The sequence below is a fragment of the Seriola aureovittata genome, chromosome 3 (assembly GCF_021018895.1).
Source record: "Seriola aureovittata isolate HTS-2021-v1 ecotype China chromosome 3, ASM2101889v1, whole genome shotgun sequence".
NCBI lineage: Eukaryota > Metazoa > Chordata > Actinopteri > Carangiformes > Carangidae > Seriola > Seriola aureovittata.
In genome coordinates, this window is record NC_079366.1 from 10,961,087 (window position 1) to 10,979,304 (window position 18,218).

Below are 18,218 nucleotides of genomic sequence, written 5' to 3' on the forward strand. Positions count from 1 at the left end.
AATTCCACATCTGCACAAAACTGATACCTCAGTGTATCAACAGCCTGTTTATTTCCAGACAGAGTAGCCTGAACAAACCTGATCCTCAATGAGCCGCTCTCAGGTCTCAGGTCAGTTTACTGGCTTTTCATCTGCATGCGCCACCTCGCCATTTCAACCTTTTCTTCCTTTTTCATTTGCAATACAGTGCAGCTTGGTTCTTCTTCATCAGTTTGTTTTTTTGGCCCAGTAACAGTAACAGTCATTCCTTTTTCATACAGATACTAATTGAGTTGAGACAAGTCTTTGTTGACTCTCGCTGACTTAATCAGAAAAAGACAAGTCAACACACATGAGCTGGCTCCACTTTACAGACTACTGCGGTTAATCTGCAGGACAAAGAAGGTTTGGAATTGTATGAATTTTTACTGCAAAGATGGGCAGCGGTCGGTGGGTACAGGCAGTGATACCAAAACATAAAAAGGCATCCAGCCCGTGGGAGAGATTTTATAGAGGGTGGAAACAGGCCGGCAGTTCTGCAGAGAGTGTTTGGTTAAATCATAAAAGGCCGGGCACATCTGACATGGATAATGGTGTAATGATGTTCAGCCCAGCCCTCTAGCCTAACGGGGGTTGAGTTTATTACAAGTTTATTCTTGTTAATCTTGTCTGTTGTGTTAGATTTATTGATTTTAAGTGTTCGCATCTGAAAAGAATAAAACTAACTAGCCGTTTTAATTTAGATACTATTAATAGATAATTTAGTTTGCTTCAAGAAAGACAACAGTGTTTTGAGACAGAGATGGAAATGCTCTCTCTGTAGGCCTGGACACGCACACACACACACACACACACACACACACACACACACACACACACACACACACACACACTGATTTGTGGTGACCATTTGTATCGATATGAATCAAAGGAGATCTGACACATTAGTTATTTGTAGTTATAAGCTGTTTTAGTTTCTAATCAGAGGGAGTTTCCCTGATGATATATAACAGCTGTCTCATCAGTGACTCATCAGTCCTTAGAACAGAGGTTTGGTTTATGTGCGTTTGTGTCCAAGCCCCGATTGCGCTTGTAGTGAGTTTTGGTGTTTCACTTCCATATTTGGTGTGATTTGTTGCCCTCTTGTTTATAGATGTGTCAAGATGGAAGGAAGAGTTCTGGTCTTGTTGCAGTGGTCGTATATCTTTACAGCTTTATGGCCGTCTGTCTGGGTGCCATGGTTTTGTGGTTGAGTTTGTGTTGGACTCTGGTTGTGTTGGACATGATGTGTCTGGTAATCATTTGGCGCATCCCAGCTAAATGCTGACTGGGTGATGTGGCCACAGCTTGACCACATATGTAACATGCACATATACTCATATATATGAAGACATATGAAAAGACTGCACACATGCAGATGTTCTTTTTGATTTCTTTGCTCATAAACATACACACGCTCATACACATTTATGGCACATATGGCATAAGGATATAGACACATACAGTCAAAGACACACCAACTCACACACTTTCACTTACGGCTCTGGTGGCCTGTAGGGCTTTTGTAGTGCTGAGAGGCCACAAACGACAGCTTTGTGTTCTGGGAGGCTGGGAAAGTTGGACCGCAACACACACACACACACACACACACACACACACACACACACACAGTCTCACACACACTGACACACACACTGACACACACACAGACACTCTGGCGGTGTCAAAGCCAGTGCACAGTTCTGCCAGGCTCAATAGGCTGATTCATTAGAGCCTCCTCATGACACCACAAGAGAAAATGGACTTGCAGTGAAGGGAGGATGAGGAGACAGGAGTGTTACAGCTCAGCGCTCTGCGGCTGAAGTCTGACATGACCTGACAGTGGTCAGGTCAGCCTTAAAGTAAAAATCCACCCGAAAATATATATATTTTTTCATTTTTTTCTTGTATTAAGCCTTGCATTTTCATGTTTATTTAGTTGTTGCATGGTGCATCTGTTTTTGAAAGCCTTTTTGAGCAGAAAGATTAGCATTAGCAACGTTTGATCAGCAGATAACATATAAATACATTTGTATTGTGAGTACGATGTGTTCCCTCTTCCCTGCCTTTCTTAACGTGGTGTTTAGTAACACTTTCACTTGTAGTACTGCCTTAGGAAATCTTAAGAAAAACATGCAAATCATGCAGTTTCCAGTGCTGTATTCACTTCTCTTACTTCAGGTTTGTTTTGAAGTTGTGTGTTTTACAGATATTTGCTAGAAAAGTAAACTTGTTCCAATGACACAGGCTGTTGCTGATTGTCTCAAGAGTTGCTAGTGCCCTGCATCAGGAAAAGAAAAGCTCTTTCACTTCAGTTGCATTTACGTTTGATCTCCTCTTCTAATCATTTTAGATGTTTATTTTATTCTTTGTCCTAAATGAGAAGCTTCACACGCCTGGAGCTCCAAGCAGGTAATCGCAAACCCTGCAAATTATCATTATCATTGCGGTCCAGTTCTGCCCAGAGGCTTCAGTTATATTGTTGAGAATTTCATTAGTATTCTCATCATGCTGTAGCTGTTATAAAAGTGCACCATACAAACGTCATTATTCTTTAATTTACTCGCCGGGTCGTCCAAAATCCGATAAATTTAGAGGGTACTGACAGCCTCCATTACACGTTATTATTCACAATGGAGCCACACAGTGATTCAAAAATACTTACACTCTTCAGTCATTCTGTCCTATTGCATAAAAACACTCCGAAAATGTCCAAACCCTTTTGTTTCCAATAGCACATCCCAAATTAATTTTATTTTCTCTGCTGGAGAGAGTGAGGCTGTTTTTATCTAATATCATCATTACTGAATCTGGCAGCCGGTAGTGGAAATGTGCTGTGGAGAGGAGTGGGTGTTGTAAGTAACGATGCTTGGCAGCGAGTCGTGTTTGTCTGGATCTCTCTCTCGCTGTCTCCACTGGAGTCAGGCAGGCTTAGAGCCCGGGCCTCCTGTCGATGAAGGGCTTACACAGCCCAAACCACCCCCACCACCCCCACCTCCACCCCCCTCAGATATGTATGAGATTTACTTCACGTTTTAACTGCTCCCTCTGGACTGCACTGGGAGATTTGGTAGAATTTTCATATTTTTATGAACAGTTTGTAGGTGGGTGACTTTTATGTTCTCGCTAAAGCTGACATCGTATTAATGAAGCTGCCAAACCGTGCGTTGTTTTTCCGCGTTACGCCGATCTAAAGTCACTTTTAAACAACATCTCCTTGTCACCGTTTTTAAAAAGTTTGGATTATTAAATTGAAGTTAGCGCTGCGAACGGTGTCACAGTGTGCGTTTTGACCATAATGAGCACCTCATGACCTTGTGCCAGACATGGACTCATTATCTGAAACACTATGTTTACCTCTGTCACACGGTGTTACAGTCAACATGGGGAATTAAAGAACCCTCACCCACCCATCTCCCTACATAGGCTATGAGTGTCCACACCCCACACTGGGGTGGGGGGGGGGGTCGCCTCAGGACACGTGTTGACCGAATTCTCTGAATAATCAAGAAAAAATGAATCTGCATGATTTACGACGCTGAGCACTTGGGGCCATTTTGTCAGGTTTATTTATTACAAAATGTGACACTTACTCATGCTTTATTCATGAAATGTAATTTCTTGTCAACATGTAGAGCTATGAAATAAGAAACCTTACACTCTCTTGATACATACAGTTCCACTATTTTTCTTTTTTCTTTTTTTTTTTTTCAAAACAATTATAGCTGTCATGCTCTTTGGGACACACACTGCACTCACTCTCCGCTGAAGCTGCCACCACTCATTTTTACATTATCGGTTCAGTTTGACAAAAGATTGCTCATATTTATACAGTATAAAAGCACTGTCAGTCACTGTGACGTACGTCTTCCTGCATCAGCTTCACTCCACGCCACATAGTTTATTCTCAGTGCTGGGCGCAGGCCAATAGGCCATTGCAGGCTACTGCAGGTGAATCCTTGCACTTCCTCTGGGTTTTTCCAGGGGATTTGAGCTTGCGTCAGCAGCTACGTTGCTTTGCTATCCTCTCGTGTTTGCAGGGTGTGAAATGGGTTTATTCTCTCTGCATGCACAGAGTTGGATTCTGAGCGGGGAAATTATGTTTTATTTTTTTTTTTGTACCCACTTGATCTGTTTTTTAAGCAGATCACGTTCTTTTTCAAAAGAAATACGTGTGAGCAATTAAAAAATAACTGTTGTGTTGTTTAATTCTCGTTGATGCTGCAGTTGTGTTGATATGGCCTCTTTTTTTTTGTACTGCTCCTGGATGTGTACTGAGTTGTTTCTGATTAGAGAAAGCTGCATATTTGTCACATGTAACAGTGGAAAGAACTGCTGGTCATATCCAAGAATCATTTATTGCGGCTCGTGACGGGACAAATGGCAGATTAAAATGGATACAGTGTCAGCATGAAGATGGTTGAATGCAAAACAGCGGTCCAAAATGTCAGCAACAAAAACACTCCGCAGAGTACATACTTAAAAAAAACCCCGCTGGTTTTGCATCTCTCTGAATTTGGTGTTGACAGGGGAAAATGATGAATGTCTGTTTAGACTCTGTCGGCTGTTCTGAAGCAATAATGTTAAGAAGTCGCCTCCAACTCATTTTAAATGCCAGTTAAGTCTATCACACAATACAGCTGTTGCTGTTGTTGATCTTTATGTTTTCATGTCACAATGGATGTTTAACCCTCCTCGCCAGATGTTAGCTGTGCTGCTTTGTTTTTTGCCAAACGACAGAGAAGAAACGTCTGCTGTTGTTTTGTCATTTTTCGTGCGGATGGGACGGAGGACTAAGTCTTAAAATGTAAAAGTCAGATCTGTGGCTGCTGTGATGTTGAGCTGCAGGTTGTGCTGGTGAGATACACCATCGGATCATACACGTACATGTACACACACAAATACATACGCAAACACATTTTGCTGTCCAGTTGCTGAGTCTGCAGTTTTGAGATGATGTCAGGAGCTGTTAATGGAGGGATACTGACAAACAAGCACTGTATGTTTTGTTGTTGTTTTTTTTTTTTTTGATTGTGGGGGGGGGTTTGCCTTTTATTGTGATAGTCACAGTAAGACAGACAGGAAAGTCAGGGAGAGAGAGGGGATGACATGCACAAAGGGCCGGGGGTTAGGACTAAGCCTATGTGGTACGCGGATTTATAACGCATTGATATTACTACAGCACAACCAGTGTGGATTTACATCTTTACACAGACTTTAAACAGACTCTGCCCTACTTGAACCATATAATTACCAACCAGCATGAGCGCTTATTAACGTACACCATGCATAGACCATCTGCCATTTGCAAAGTGCACTGCTCCATCTTCCTCCTTCGTCCCCTTAAAGGAGGTATTGTAGAAAGTTACAACTAGCAATCTCACTCATAAATAATCTAGTCCTGCATCCCTTTTTAACCCGTGGAGAGTGCCGGGCCTCGCACAGTTCACTCAAATATGTGCTAATGTTAGACAAGGCATCCAGCTCCGGCTATGCTGCGGGAGGCCAGAGGGCGAGGTTTATTCTGGGACAGGTATGCACAGTGCGAGGGAGCAGGAGGGATGTGCTCCCGGTTTCTAGTGTGGAATATGCTGCTTAATAAATGCATGTGTGAGGTGTTTGCATCTGAAGTGTCCATGAAGGACTGTGCAAGGTTGAAATTGTTCTGCATGAGCCTTTAGCTGTCAGCTACAAATGATTCCCGCCAACACAGAAGATGCCGTTTCTTCCAGCGCAACTTGAACACGCCACAACTAAATAGTTTCCAGTGTGGGAGATTCGTTGCTTTCAGCCCTGACGAGGGATTGATCCTCTTGTCGAAGACGTACTTTGATAAACCTAAAACCACCGTCACTGCAAAGGCAAGCGGAGTAAGAAGGGAATCCCTTCCACTTAGAGATTGACAGCTGGGTATACAGTAGCTTGGCTGCACTACGTCTCCCCACAACCCCCCTCTCTGAGCTTGAATAATTGATTCTGAATTGATTTAGGCTCATCTGGCTCACTTGCTTCTGGAGACTAGCTTGTATTTTTTGCTGCCTGTAATTATTGTTTGCCTTGTTTCTGTGCTGGTCAGCAATAAAGCTGAGCTTTTACCTTCCAAGTGGAAGCGTTTTTGAGGAAGCAGCAATTAAAAATTCATTTGAGATGTGTTTGTTGCTCTGCTGACCATAAATTACACACACCAACAATTTAAAGTGAATTTAACTGTCAGTCAATGCCCTTTTCATTCTTGGAAATCTGAGGCCACATGGAAAATGTTTCAATCTCCCTACAAGCTGTTGAAAACCCACTAATGAAATGATCTCCATAAAAGCGTGTAATGTGCAGCAGGGCCTTCGTTTCTCTCAAGTGAAAATGCACAGGTCCAATGCAGAAAAGTGTTTGAAGACATGAAAGAAAGGAGGGAAGGACTGAGGCGATGCCTCCTCAGTTGAACTTTGCATGGACAGCCTAGTCAGTGCGTGAGCCTTTCACATGCTAATGTAATGTCATTCCCCTGGCCTCTTTTTATATCACCCCAGTTAACAAATTGACCTTATCACAATGATGTGACAGCACCACCACATCTCTAAACTAAATCAAGCTGTACAGAATATAGTGCCCAGAATGTCCACCAACCATTTTCCCATTTATGTCACTGACATATGGGAGAACACATTTTAACAAGAGTTAAATGAGAACCTTGATGTCTGTATGCTACTTATGTAGCTAGAGTTAGCTTAGCTTAGCTTAGCATATAAACAGGAAAAAAGGAGGAAACAGCTAGCATAGATAACTCCAAAAGTAACAAAAACCCACCTAGCAGCACCTCTAATGCTCACTATTTCACTTATATCTTGTTTGTGGGGCTTTATATTAATTAATCTGTTCTGCTTCGTTTTCGCTTATTCTGAAACTTTAGAAGCACACAAAAAAGCTCACAAAATATTCAGCGTCATCATGTTTTGGGGCGAATTCCCCAATTTTTAAACACCATCACCTCCTTCCTTCCTTTGTTTTTGTCAAATCCTCCTGCACACTCTTTTGTGTGCGGGGAGATTCCTCACATGAGGAGGTTGTTAAGCTGCTATCAGGGAAAGTGCTGGATGTCTTTAGGGGGAGTAATGGGGAGGGAAGGAGGGAGGGTCCCTTTAGTGGAGGGAAAGAAGGGGAAGGTTCTCTTGTCAGACCGAGTTGAAAGAAGCTGTGGCATTTTCTGAGCCTGGCCAAGGACTTTGGAAAATTCAGCAACAATGATTAGAAGTAGGAAAAGAGAGGAGAGATTTGAATTAAAAGTTTGGTCTCAAAAGAAAGGACAGGGTGGGTGAAAGGTTTTGGGGAGGCTAAGAGAGAGTGGGAGGATGAAAAGAAATGGAAATAGAGAGATAGATAGAGGGAGTCATTCCAGGAAGTATTTAATATTTCAGAGGACTTTTACTTTTCATTTCATCCTGATGAGTCACTTTGGCCTGAAGTCTGAGCCAATCAATAAACGTTTGAGGCTGTTTCACAAAAGATGTGAAGCCCCCCCGGGGGCAAAAGAGCCTGTGTGTGTGTGTGTGTGTGTGTGTGTGTGTGTGTGTGTGTGTGTGTGTGTGTGTGTGTTTGTGTGAATGTAAATCAGGTTTACCCCTCCCCCCTTTCCCCTCTTCAACCCCTCCACCACCATCAGCACCCACTGCATTCACGGTGTACCCCCCCCCCATCCCCGCCCCTCCCGCTCTCTGCATGCTGGCTGGTCCTCTGTAGCCTCTGCAGCAGATAAGTTGTGTTTTCTATCAGTGCTGCTCTCAGTCTGCACAGATAAAGCAGAGCGGCTCCTGCTTCAGTTGGGAGAGAAGAGCACTAAAGAAGAAAAAAAAAAGGGAGATACTGTAGGAGGAGCGTGAAGGAAAGAGGGCAGCAGCAGTTTTACACTGCTACAATGGGAGAGGCGTGTTAGAGAGAGAGAGAGAGAGAGAGAGAGAGAGAGAGAGAGAGAGAGAGAGAGAGAGAGAGCAGCACAGGCAGAGGACTCGCTGCAGTGCAGGTGGATCACTGCCGTCTGGTGAGGAGGAAGCAGTTCAACTCTAATCGGCGGTCCGGCAGGTTTGTACTGCAGCGTCTTTACAATGCTAGCTGCTTGTTGCGTGGTTTGTGCCTCTGTGTGTGTACTCTGTGACTGATATAATGGATGCTGTGTTCCCCACCATCAGGGCTGGTACCTCACAGCTGCAGTTGTTCCATTACCCACAGCTGACAGCACCCAGGAAAAGAGCACGGAGCAGTGATAATCTCATACATGTTTGCAAAGGTTGACGCATGGATTGTGTTTTTTTTTTTTTTTCCTTCTCTCTCTTATTTCTGCTGGCGTCACACACACAAAAGTTCAGGCTGCATGAGAAACTTTTACTCTGCGTAGAGAATAGAAGACTCTGTGTGGTGCATTGCTTCGTGCTAAATGAAATAGCAGAGGCCCTCTTCCCTCCTTTCAGATCAAGGGTTCTTTTACTCTGGAGAAGAATAGAGCAGGGAGCTGTGAATGGGCCTGAGATGGCTTTCTGTGTGCAGAGGAGAGGTGCCGCCCTCTCAAGTGTCAGCATGCTTGGTGGGTAGGTAGTGGGGGGTGGGGGGGGTAGGTTTATGTGCTTGTAGTTTGCAGTGGGGGCTGGGTTTTATGCCACATTGATATGTGACAAGTTATTACCTGTGTTTAGTTCTCTACGTGTTTATAAAATTTGAATTTCCTCCTGCCCTGTGACTCCTGTCCCGCTCTTTACCCCCTGAGGGAGAGGAGCAGTGATGCAGTCAAGAGCTTTAGTCCGTCCGTCTTTTCATAGGTGTCTGTTTACTATTGACTGAGCAGCGATAGGGAGCCATTAGGAGTTGTTGGTTTTTTTATTTCTGGCTGCCGATTTCTGTGTCTTCCTATTAAACGCCCAATTTCATGCTTGACTGATGGGAAAGTCTGTGGTTTGGTTGCTCTTTGCTCGTATTGTTATTTGTTTGCCAGCTCTGAATTTGCTGCTGACAGTTGCTGCAGTCTATTTGATTTTTATGTTTTGCATGATCAAAGCTTTGCTCTCCATGTCTCAAGTTTATGGAGCATTTCTGCTCGTTGTTTTCTTCTTCTTTAACATCAACCCGAGGACGAGAACAGAAATCTGTGCACTATTTCAGCCCAGTCGTCTCTGATTTCGCCTTAACAGATTTTATGAAGGAGATTTGAGTCCAAGTTGAATCTTGTTTGTGCTGCAATTGCTCTGGACCAGAATTTGGTGCTGCAAGACCGTCCAACAGTGTTGTAAAAAGCCAACAAAGCTTCAAGTCCATATAGAAATAAAAGTATATATCCACATTTCATGGCCAAAGGGAAACTTTTGAGGTTGTCTTACTCCCTGTGATCTGACTGTTCCTCCTGACAAGTGCAGCTGAAGTATTTTCCCAGCCACTGGCAAATAAATCCTGACTTGCTGTCAAGTTTGTTTTCTCTGTGCTGAAATGATGAAGTCTGATGGATTCACCTCAGTGATGCAGACACCTGATGCTGCCTGATGCATGATGGCGCCCTCTGAAGACAGTGACCTCCTCATATCTTTGTTTCACCACTTTTTCTGTTGGTACATCTCTTTTTTTTTGTTTTGTTTTTTTCACTTTGGCTGTATATGGGAGGATATTGGATCTTGTCACAGTCATATTGTGATATTGCGATATTGTATATTGGCTGCTGGCAAACCCTCTGACGTGCATACTTTCTACATGTCATGCTCAAAATGCCTCAGAATTGCGATTTCATTTGATGTTTCTCCTGCTTCGGAGATGTTTAACCAAAGTGCAGAATATTCTGCTTTGAGATTCAACTCTGTCTGTAGAGGATAGTTACAATCTGCGTACGCATGCTGCTTCCATGGTGCTCGTTGCCACGGTGATGGCCTTGGTCCCATAGAAAATCCTGAAACGTCTAATCAAATATTTGTCCAGAGCTCTTTTTGCAGAGAAGCAATAAAACAGGACCCTTGCAACGGGCTTTGTTTGGTCTTTATCTTTTGGCCATTCTCTGAGGTTTTCTCATTGTTTGAGGAATGACTCCGTGCGCCGAGCCCTTGAAGAAAATATTGCTGCTTCAGGCCGGTTGATTTGTAGTCCTGCTGGCCTTGATTTCCTTTCCCAAGGACATTTTTGTATCCGTCTGAATTCAACACGGCGCGCCTGCTCTCGGGTCAAGGTTTTGGAGATACATCTTCGAGACAAATGAAGACAGATTTCTCTGTGTTACGTGTGACTTTTTTGCACTTTGACAGGTAATTCAATATCATTTTAAAAGTAGCTGAAGGAAGTTAGTATTCGGCCCACGCTGAGTCTGAGGAGGTGAACACTGAGTGCTGCAGTGGTGAAGTATCGTTCCGGTGTCTCAATCAACCCCGGTGACCCGAGCACCTCTCCAGCTCCTCTCCTTATGTTTCCACTTAGGAGGGATGATAGACTACGTAGCCTCTTTTAAACAGAGGTCCTACAACAAGAGAAGACCCTTCATTATGCCAGCTCTGCTTGTTTACACTGAACCAAACAAAGGCGGCGTATGGCTGCCCCAGAATCAGGTGTGACGTGTAACACGACAGCGTGGGTCCCACCATGCTGACTCTCTCTTTTCGCAGAGACGTCGATCCAGCTCTGTGACTGGCTCCCCAAATTCGGTGTTCATAGCTTTTTACACTGAGCGACAAGGTGAAATAAAGGCACAACAAGGCTGTATACAGTAGACGTGTGTGTGTGGGTGTGGATGTGTGTATGTATTTGGGTGTGTAGGTGTCAGTGAATAAGTGTGAAAGGAGGGTGCCTTATCATCCAAGAAATGGGTGTTGTTCTTCTTTCTAACTTGTGTTGTAAATCACTGGTTTATGTAATGGGGTTCTGTGCGTGTGCGTGCATGCGTGCGTGTGTGCATGCATGTGTGTATGTGTGTGTGTTAAATAGCTTGGCTAGCTTGCCCATGATTATGTCATACAGCATGGTTTCCAGCTGTCCAAGTCAGCTGCATTCAATTTTGCTTTCAAGAAAGTCATCCCCAACCACAATCTGTGTGTACGTGTCGTTCGTGTGTGTGTGTGTGTGTGTGTGTGTGTGTACTGTATATATTTGTAACTTTTAAATTTGTTTAAATTGTTTGTATAAAAATGCACACTCAATAAACTCTTTGGGGTGACATTAGCTGGCCCACAGAGTGAAGAAATCATTGCTGTCAGTTTCTGGCTAATGAAAACTCTTTTTTTTTTTTTTTTTTTTCTCTTTCATGATTGTGATTTGGGTCTGATAAAACACTGCGGTCCAGCCCGTAAGTTAAACCAAATGTGTTTGGGCTGGGTCCCACCGAGGGGCTTGAATGTGAGTTTTGACAAAGGGACAGCACAGATTACAGCTTTAATGCAGGTGCACACGCAGGGCCTCAGACTCACTGTGATCGGCGACTAACATCACTGAACCAGCAACGTGAAAACGGATGATTCTTGGCAGTCGCAATACTTTTGTTTACTAAGCGCTGAGGTCTTTTAAAGGTTGATACTCACATGGACAAGGCAAGCTGATCCTCAGTTTCCTTTGGACTTCCTTGTTGACATAGGCTGATTGACTCATTGTTGTCCTCTCCCACAGATGTGTCAGTCCTGTTATTTTATCCGATTCTTGGAAAAACCTCCAGAAAAGAGGGAGGGGATAGACGGATGCCGGGAGGTTGAATTGTTGTTTGATTCACTGACGATTTCTCACATCTGAGAGGGTTGTGAGATAGGATCTGTGCTAAAGGGAGAATCTCACTACCTCCATTGTATAATCATGTGGTTAATGATGTTAACGATATCAGGTAATTAGCTAAATGCCAAATGAAATGCCTGGATTGCTCTGCTCTTTGCCCAGCAGTGGTTAGACCCTTCTAACCCCCGGTTAGCTTCGACCTCAGTGTGAGTTGAGGCTTGTAGGGGGAAGTCGATAATGTTTTGAACTTCCCCCAACACTTTTTATAGATGGCTCTGGCCAGGTCAGAGTTCATGGGAAAGCTTTGCTAAACTTGTCTTCACCGAGTGGCTGGATCTGCTGACTTGTTTCTCATGACTTGTCACTAAAATTGGATCTCACGGTTATGTGTTCAAGAAGAGAGCACCTGTTAGACTCACTGAGGGATCTCAATAAACGGTTAATATAGTTACAGGTTGGTTCTCAAATTGAGTGCCTTGAGGACAGGCGAGGGTTCATTGCGGGATCAAAGAAATGTTGATACATCTCAGCCCTCAACACAGTCTGAGACTGAATGTGAGCCGACCGACCGAACTAAAATCAGGCTGAGGCTGACAGCTGGTTTCGGCTGCTTTTGGAGGACGGATATGCATCTTTGTCCGATATCGCGTTCACTGTAGTATTGCACATTTCTGTCATCATATCTGTGATCTGGCTCTCTTATCCTCAGTTCACTTGAAACCAAGACAAGAAACAGCTCGTCACACTCCAAAGTGTCAGGGCTTTGGTATCCGTTCAGAAGACAAACACTGAGACTGCTCCCATCGACTGAATGCTGCAAAACATTAGGAGTTAAAGTTTCCCCAAATGGAATATTTGGCAAAATTCACCAAAACCACCAGATGACTCAGGCCTCGGGGACACGATGCAACAGGACATTTCTCCCCAGCAGTTATGACCAATCTTTACTTTCCATTATGCTAAAGTTCCCTTTGGGCTCATGCCATTCACTTTCCCCATCTCTAAATATGACTCCTTTACTGTACATTCCTTTACTGTACTCGGTCATAAGACCTAAATTTGTACCTCGCCTTTGATCTGAGATGCCTATAATGAAATTTTCAATCTGCAGATGTAGCATGTTGCTAGCCTCTGATAAGTACAGTTTCTATTCAGTCTCCTTTTTGTCATGCACAGCCTCCCTCCCTGTCTTGGCAGTATACTAGCAGATTAGTGCTGAGTCACAGGCGTTATCATGTGTCTTACACCCGATCAGCTGTTTGAAAGAGGGGATTTCAGGGTTTTTGTTTGTATAAAACTGGTAGCAGGCTTTTTTTTAAAACTAGATAATAATGCTGATGAAGCCTGATGAAAAAGAAACCACTTGGCACCAAACTGAAGCCATTTTTAGTTTTCAGGTAGCCATGGTAAGTGGGGGGAAAAAAAGGTGTTTTATAGGTTTTTTTTTATTGGAATGGTTAATGCCCCATTGACTTTTACAATTGCTAACAAATTCCAGGTAATACAGTGCGTGCTAAATTCTCAACCCCCTGGAATAAAATCTTCAGTAGTAGAAACTTGTATAGTCCTAAAGGAAAAGAAAAGAGGGAGTTAACAGATCGAGATCTGAGGGGAAAGTGAGAATTTCAGGGAAAAGGGAGAATGTTTTTGATGAATTGTCGGTTTGTTCCAGATGTGATATTTGTCTGTAGGGATTTGCAGCTCTGTGTGATGTGATGTGTGGCAGGTTGAAGAATTGTAAAAAAAGAAGAAGAAAGAAAGAAAAAAAGGGGAGTGGATCATAGCGGAAGGAGGATATTGCTTTACTTGTCCTACAAATCTAAGAATCATGCAAACCAACCGCTACAAGCACACAGGTGCAAACTTACAATATATCCACGGGCTACACTGCAAAACCCTTCCCGCCCTTGTTTATTAAAATCCAAAAACAATGACTTCATCGTTCAGTGGGAAGCTTCTCTGTCCTGGCAAATAATGACTCCGGTGGCGAGGAGGCAGAACACACGGCCTCCCAATTTCCTCTTGAATCTCTCTCTTCTCCTTTATTTTTTTTCCTATAATTTCTTTCCTCTGTTCCTCCCTCTTTCTTAACTAAAACCTGGAAGTCATTTATGAAGTCAGGATGGGGTTTCTCCCCCGTCCAGAAGTGGATATGCGAGTAGACCTCAGTGAGTAGGGACTCCAGTTTGACGTCCCACACCTCCCATCAAGGGAATTGCATCAGAGTGGAGTTGAAGATCTCAGTGCTGGAACCAGCTGTGGTTTTAATGTTTTGCTATAACCAAACCTAGATACTAAAGCAGAGGTTGTGTTTACCACAGCCACAGTCCCCTACATCAGCAAAGCAAAACAGGTGCAATTTACATCATTGGCTTTGGCGTAAAGACGCTGTACATGGTGCTGCAAGAAATAGGGGGGTGGGGGGTGGATTGGTAAATGTACCAACTTACTTCACGACTAACTTTAATTTTCAGGCTGTACTGTATTATATTATATTTTATTATAGGTTTAACTATAGCAGACCAATCGAAGCAAGAAGTTGAAAGTCTACGCTCAGGATGTTTAGCAGTGGTAAGAAGAAGAGGAGGAATGCTTTTATGTCATTTGAAATGTCAAATTGTTTGTGTTACGTGATATGGCAAGACACGATATTCCAGTGGGCAGCTCCAGTTGTTTTAAGTCTGGGTGAAGCTCAAAGGAACAGATCATTGAGTCACTATTGAGGGAATCAAATCCAGATCTATCATTCAAAAAAAGAACCAAAAGAGAATTTCTCAGAGAACATCCAAGTTTCAGTTCCAACCTTTATCCTCTCTCAGTTTATGTTGGTTCCCATCCTCTTGTGAATCCTGTTATTCTTGAACTTGTGTCTCAGCTGTGAGAATTTGCCTCCTCTCTTCCTGTCTCTTGCATTTGCTGCACAAACTGGATTAGAGCTCAAAGATGACCAGTTGGTACTGTCATTGTACTCTTTCATCTTGGCCTTTGTAATCAGGTTTTCTAGAAACAATGCTATTTTCATATTTCCTTTCTCTTTGTGGTTTGTCTGTGTCTTTGTGCGTATTGTCTCAGCTCTGTTAAGGAGCGTTTTAAAGACGTCATAAAAAACAAAGAAAGAAACAAAATAACAGAATGAATGTATATGGATAAAAGGGAAGTAGATTAAAAAAAAAAACTGCCAGGGGCTTATTTATGAAAAAGATATGGTGCTTTGAACCATTAAGATATACATATAGTGCTTTTACACATGCAAAACAAAGAGGACATCATGCGTTCAGCTAGAATGATCTAACATCACAAGTTTGGGGGAAGTTCTGTGGGTCCACACCCGAAGGCACACCAATCACTGTGGGCTTGAAGTTGGAGAACACGTCACAGATTCCTTGGGCATGAGAGAGGATGGGGTCCAAAGAGGGAAAGGAGGAGAGAAAGCAAAATCTATGAGTGTATGAGCTTCCTTAGTTTGTGCAAGACAGAGTGACGTATCAATTTCACGGGTTAAGGGTCGCAGCCCTGCAGATGAAATGAGTAGAAGTGCAGATTGAGAAGTGGGGCGGGAGGCGGAACAAGCCGCATGGACAGGAACAGAGATCAGTTTGGGGATACATGAAGGGAGAAGTGAGCGAGTGAGTCAGGGGTGTGGGTAGGTGGGGGGAGATGTTATTAATCTCTGTTGTTTTCAATTCGTATTGTCATTTCCTCTGCAGCTGGTCCCGGGTTTAGAGGGAAAGAAAAACATAACTGAGGAGATCAGAAATCTAAACACCGGTCCTGCCAGTGGGCTCGGTCGTCCCCACCGCTGACATGTGTAATAAAACACATTGTCTGATTTTTAATGTGTTGCTAATGAAGGTGAAGAGAAGGCCAAGCAGGAGAAAAATGCACAGTTGTCACACAGACCTAATGTTTAAAATAAAAAAGAAGAAAGATGAACATGTACAACTAAAAATCTGGGATTTGATTACCGTAGTTTAAAGTTAACCTGGGCTGTTTACTGAGCTACTACAGGCATGAATTGGTTCTCCTTTTGTTTCTCGTTCTCTTAAATAGGTTCTCAATATTTAGTCTGACAGGAGTAATTCCACAGATTTATTGCCGTGCCTTGCCCCCTTCGACAGAGACCTCCATCAACCCCTCGTCTCCTCTCAGGTCAGGTCACGAGAGTTCGACCTAACAGCCTGTGGGTCATGGCCCCCATTAAAACACTCTCCCAGCAAGAGTTTCCCCACCTGACAGTCAATCAGCTTCTCCTGGTCCTCAGTCACTGCAGATAGGAGGTGTCTCTCACTCACACACAAACACACACTCTGTATACTGTATACACACCACCTGTCCATGATCCTAACCCATCCTGCAATGGGTAAGAATCACTTATGCTAAATTTCCATATGGTTGGGACACCCACAGCACGTCGTACTCTACACAACTATGATTAGAGCTTCTGTGGCTTCACAATAAAAGCCCTTCCAGTGGTTTGCCAGTGGAAACTTTTTTAATGAGAAATAGCAGAAGCTCAAAATGTTTGCTGTGTGTGTGTAAAGGTGTGTGCTTTTTCTATGCCTTGGAGAAGAAATGCGAAAGACACATAATTGGAGTCTGGAGAGAGAAGGATGCAGTCTTTTCACCCGACCTTTGAGTGTGGCCTTTCTGATCAGCTATAAACGCTTTTTCTTTTAGAAGTGGTTGGACGTCATGTCGTCATACAACCTCGGTTGTTTCAGGCAAACTGAACCTTTGGCAGTGTGTTTTACAGCCCTGATAGTAGCCGTGTAAAAGAAAATAGCTCAATCAAAAAAAAAAAAAAAAAGACCAGTAACTTGAGAGTGAGGCAAAAAAAGAAGTACAACAAGTTGAGCATTGGAAAACTTTTATAAATGTTTCCTGTCAAATGCCAAACCAGTTGAGTGCAGTGACAAAGCTCAGCTGAGGACAGACACAGTCTTGGTTTGGCCCTGCTCCCAAGTAGCACCATAATATCACGGGTCAGTGCAGTTATCCTCTTCTGAGAGGCTGAACCAATCACGATGCAACACGCCACTATGCATCTCATGTGTGCTAAACCAGGCTAATGCAGTGGGGCATTTAAGGTCCCACTTTTCCCCCGGTCATTATTGATGCAAACGTAGTGTGTGCCTGTGTGTGTTATCTGCACATTACAGTTGATTTGTCATACTGCTGCCATCCTCTATTCTACTTTAATAACATGGTGAGAGACACTATGCGTTGTATGTGAAACTTTCAGATCATAGCTATGGCTTGTCATTGGAGTAAACTCCAGTCTATTTTGATGCTGCTTATCGCTTCAAAGGATACTTCTTGGCTCAGGCTCACAAAGCTTGTCATCCATGCTGCTAAACTGGCTTGTCCAGAGTCCGCTGCTTCCCTCACACTGCCTGGGGTTTGGCAGGTAAAGAAGCAAGAGTTATGGAAGTCATTAAAATTCCTCGGGAACATGTGGACGCTTGTTTATTTTTCCGCCCAGGCTGGGAGGGTGGAGAGCTGCCAGGACGCTGCACTGTCCTCTCAGCAAGGAAAGAGAGTGGACAGAGTGTGAGCGCGAAGGAGGACCTGATGGAGGACGAAGGAGATGAAAGACAGATGAGGGGAGAGGGTAGGAATGAGTGAAGCAGAGGACAGACGGGTGGAGGGAGAGCAGGAAGTGGTTGGGAGAGGGAAATGGAGGATGGAGGGATGAATGTAGAGTATGAGAGAGAGGAGGAGGGAGGGGCAGACACCCTCTACTGGATGCCAAACAAAGAGTCGCACAAATGAACGTTGAGATTTCAGTGAGCCGTACAGGAAGAGGATTAGAGACGGATGGATTCACACTCAGGCTGGAGGCGAGAGAAGAGTGGAGCGAGGGCGGGATGCACAGATCGCTACATTTTGTCCAACTGAAAAGTGAAGTTTCTACAAACTTTTAAAATATCACAAAAAAGTTGCGTGTTTATTGCTTTAAAAAGAAATCTAGAAGTGAAATAGACATAAATATGACAAATAAGACAACAATATGAAATACATTTGTCGCATTTCAAATAAGGCATTTTTTTGTATTCAGGAAAGTGTTGCCTTCTTCATGCTCTTCTAATTTTGTCCAAAATTACTTTGCGTCCGTTCCTTTTACACTAAACAAAGAGGAGAAATTATTTTTCAAGAGCTTGTAAGAAAATGAGACTCACAGCAGCTACTAACCGAACCATCAGGTCATTTCCCTCTGCACTGTGAAAGCCATTCAGCATCGGCTGTTAATAAGAGACCTCAGATGGCGTCCCATTTTCTGTGACGGTCCTCCATGTGCACTATACGGTCACGCTTTACATCGTCCACCAACCCGGCCATAAATCTTTCTTGCCTTCATTTTAAATGTGGAAAGATCCCTTCACGCTTGTTTTTGAACATCAGATCCAAGTACGGCCTGCTGCGATGGTGGGCGTTTTCTCTGATTGGTTAGACAGAGGGGAGGACTTGAAAGGGATGCTGGTGCAGAGTGT

The 18,218-nt window shown here is 43.5% G+C and overlaps 1 protein-coding gene across 6 annotated transcripts in view; it reads left to right on the top strand.

The window, feature by feature from the left end:
• The window catches only part of add3a (adducin 3 (gamma) a), a 108,521-nt gene that overhangs the window by 25,729 nt on the left and 64,574 nt on the right, over positions 1–18,218 (top strand). For 2 of the 6 annotated variants that reach the window (XM_056370050.1, XM_056370104.1), the window contains exon 1: positions 7,797–8,088. The exons of 1 other annotated variant lie outside the window; for it this stretch is intronic. The gene's annotated coding sequence lies outside the window, so the exon portion shown is untranslated. Of the gene's footprint in view, positions 1–7,796; positions 8,089–8,276; positions 8,294–18,218 lie in introns of those variants that run through there. 3 more of the 6 variants (XM_056370094.1, XM_056370113.1, XM_056370090.1) reach the window with 2 other exon arrangements.